Source organism: Chiloscyllium plagiosum, chromosome 1, assembly GCF_004010195.1.
Source record: "Chiloscyllium plagiosum isolate BGI_BamShark_2017 chromosome 1, ASM401019v2, whole genome shotgun sequence".
In the NCBI taxonomy this organism is placed as follows: Eukaryota; Metazoa; Chordata; class Chondrichthyes; order Orectolobiformes; family Hemiscylliidae; genus Chiloscyllium; species Chiloscyllium plagiosum.
In genome coordinates this window covers 113,524,373-113,528,478 of record NC_057710.1, presented here as the reverse complement: position 1 = coordinate 113,528,478, position 4,106 = coordinate 113,524,373, and positions in this window count along the sequence as shown.

Sequence of the window (4,106 nt, the reverse complement as noted above, 5' to 3'; positions counted from 1 at the left end):
TTATTCCAATAATTTTTGAGGCACAGCATTCTTAACAAGAGTACCTAGACTTGTTTGTAATAAAAGGGAAACAAATGTTTCACTTTCCCAAATTATTTTTAAACAGTTCTTGCCCGCCAAGTGGAAGTGGGAACTATTTTCTACTTCCAGCCTCTAATGTGAACATCATGTACTTTCCCAGGCCAAATACAAAACACACAGATGCAACTCTGCTCCAACTTAATAATATGCTTTAATCCCAAATCATAGATCATAGAATCCTCACATTGTGGAAACAGGCCATTCGGCCCAACAGGTCCACACCAACCCTTCAAAGACTTACCCACCCAGACCCATTTCCCCTACCCTATTACTCTACACTTACCCTTGACTCCTACACCTAATCTACATATCCCTGAACACTATGGGCAATTTAGCATAGCCAATTCACCCACACTGCACATCTTTGAATTGTGGGAGGAAACCAGAGCACCCGAAGGAAACCCACGCAGATACGGGGAGAATATGTAAACTCCCGAAGCTGAAATCGAACCCACGTCCCTGGTGCTGTGAGGCTGCAGTGCCAACCACCGAGCTACCATGCTGCCCCAGAAAATCTGATATATTCTTTACCGTGTTATGACCATGTAAAAAGGCATTTCCTCAAAGACGTGGTTGGTTAGCTAGCAATCTGTGTGCATAAAATTTTAATTTCCAATTTTAAAATAACTGGTCGTAAAGCTTTAATCTAAAATAGGATACGGTTTGTTTATTAAAACAATATTGTTGTAAGTTACTTACATCCAAGTTATATTTAGTTAGTAACTAAATATATATAAGCATAAAATGCCAATAACAGATAGTTCTAAAGATAAAATTCAGTTCAATTCTTTAGTTTTTCATTGCAGGACCATAGCTTACAGTTTAACGGTGGTTGATTGCAGGAGAAACATAGAAACCTAGAAAACAGGAGCAGGACCAGGCCTTTTCAGCCTTTGAGTCTCTCCACAATTCAATATGACCATGACTGATCATCCAACTCAGTATTCGGTTCCTGTTTTTGCCCCACACTCCTGGATCTCTTTTGGCCTAAGGGCTATATCTTCTTGAAAACTTTTTTTTTAGCTTCGACCATTTTCTGTGGCAGACAATTCCACAGGCTCACTACTCATCTGGTGAAGAAATTTCTCCTGATCTCAGTCTTAAATGGCCTATCCAATATCCTCTGACTGTGATTCCTGATTCTTGATTCCCTGGTCATCTGGAACATTCTTCTTGTATTTACATCATTTAGTCCGGTTAGAACTTTATAGATTTCTTTGCGATCCCCCTTCAATCTTATAAATTCCAGTGGATACAGTCCTAATAAATCATTCTCTCTTCATAAGTCAACCTTGCCATCCCAGAAACCAGTTTAGTAACCCTTCACAGCATTCCCCCTCTAGCCAGAGCATTCTTCCTCAGACAAAGAGACCAAAAACTGCATGTGAACATTCAGTTCCCATCACTGAGTCTGCCAGCACAATGCCTGGATTCCTTCTTAGCAGAACAAAGAACAAAGAGAACAAAGAAAATTACAGCACAGGAACAGGCCCTTCAGCCTTCCAAGCCTGTGCCAATCCACATCCTCTATCTAAACCTGTCACCTATTTTCTAAGGATCCCTGCCCATTCATGTATCTGTCTAGATACATCTTAAATGATGCTACTATGCCTGCCTCTACCACCTCCGCTGGCAACGCGTTCAAGGGACCCACCACACTCTGTGAAAAGAACTTTCCACGCATATCTCCCTTAAACCTTTCCACGCTCACCTTGAACATGTGACCCTAGTAATTGAGTCTCCCACTCTGGGAAAAAGCTTCTTGCTGTCCATCCTGTCGATACCTCTCATGCTTTTGTAGACCTCAATCATGACCCCCTTCAACCTCTGTCTTTTCAATGAAAATAATTCTAAACTACTCAATCTCTTTTCATAGCTAGCACCCTCCATACCAAGCAACATCCTGGTGAACCTCCACTGCACCCACTCCAAAGCATCCACATCCTTTTGGTAATGTGGCGACCAGAACTGTACACAATATTCCATATGTGGCCGAACCAAAGTTTTATACAACTGTAACACGACCTGCCAACTCTTGTACTCAATACCCCGACCGATGAAGGAAAGCATGCCATGTGCCTTCTTGACCACTCTATCGACCTGCATTGCCGCTTTCAGGGCACAATAGACCTGAACATCCAGATCTCTTTGTACATCAATTTTCCCCAGGGCTTTTCCATTTACCATATAGTTCGCTCTCAAATTGGGTCTTCCAAAATGCACCACCTCGCATTTGCCTGGATTGAACTCCATCTTCCATTTCTCTGCCCATCTCTCCAATCTATCTATATTCTGCTTTATTCTCCAACAGTCCTCTTCACTACCTGCTACTCCACCAATCTTACTGTCATCTGCAAACTTTCCTCCAGATCATTTATGTATATCATAAACAACAGTGGTCCCTGTAGAACACCACTGGTCACAATTCTCCATTTTGAGAAACTCTCTTCCACTACTATTCTCTATCTCCTGTTGCCTAGCCAGTTCTCTATCAATCTAGTTAGTACACCCTAGACCCCATGCAACTTTACTTTCTCCATCAGTCTACCATGGGGAACTTTATCAAATGCTTTACTGAAGTCCATGTATATGACATCTACAGTCCTTCCCTCAACTTTGTCACTTCCTCAAAGATTTCTATTATGTTGGTAAGACATGACCTTTCCTGCACAAAACCATGTTGCCTATCATTGATAAGCCCATTTTCTTCCAATTAGGAATAGATCATATCCCTCACTATCTTCTCCAGCAGCTTCCTGGCCATTGACGTCAGGCTCACTGGTCTATAATTACTTGTATTATCACTGCTGCCCTTCTTAAATGAGCGGACAACATTACAAATTCTCCAGTCTTCCAAGACCTCACCAGTGTTCAAGGATACTGCAAAGATATCTGTTCAGTCCCCAGCTATTTCTTCTCTCATGTCCCTCAATAACCTGGGATAGATCCCATCTGGACCTGAGGACTTGTCTACCTTAATGCCTTTTAGAATACCCGACACTTCCTCCTTCTTTATGCCAACTTGACCTAGAATATTCAAACACCTATCCCTAACTTCAGCATCCATCATGGCCCACTCCTCAGGGAATACCGATGCAAAGTACTCATTAAGAATCTGACTCCACACATAACTTTCCTCCTTTGTCCTTAAGAGGGTAGTGAGGGAAAGGGTTGGCCCACTCGTTTCTTATATATAAATAAAAGGTTTTGGGATTTTCCTTAACACTGTTAGTTAAAGATATTTCATGAACCCTTTTCGCCCTCTTAATTCCTTGTTTCAGATTGGTCCTACTTTCCCAACTCTTTGTCTGTTTTCAGTCACCTAGACCTTATGTGTGCTTCCTTTTTCCTCTTAGTTAATCTCACAATTTCACTATCATCCATGGTTCCTTTATCTTGCCATTTCTATCCCCCATTTTCACAGGGACACGTCTATCCTCCACTCTCTTTAAAACCCTCCCACATATCAAATATGGATTTACCTTCAAACAGCTGTTTCCAATCCACATTCCCCAGCTCCTGCCAGATTTTGCTATAGCTGGCCTTCCCCCAGTTTAGCACTTCCCTTTGGACCACTCTCATCTTTATCCATGAGTATTCTAAAACTTACTCATTGTGATCACTATTCCCAAAATAATCCTCCACTGAAACTTTAACCACCTCATTCCTCAACACCAGGTTCAGTATGGCCCCTTCCCGAGTTGGACTATTTACAGCCTGCTCGAGAAAACCCTCCTGGATGCTCCTTACAAATTCTGCTCCATCTTGACCTCTAACACTAAGTGAATCCCAGTCAATATTGGGAAAATTAAAATCTCCTATCACCATCACCTTGTTGCTCCTACAACTTTCCATAGTCTGTTTACATATTTGCACCTCCATCTCACGCTTGCTGTTTGGAGACTGTGGCATCGCCCTAACATTGTTACCACACCCTTCCTGTTTCTGAGCTCTACCATATGGCCTCCATAGTGCCCTCCTTTAGCACAACTGTGATATCCTCTCTGACCAGTAATATAACTCCT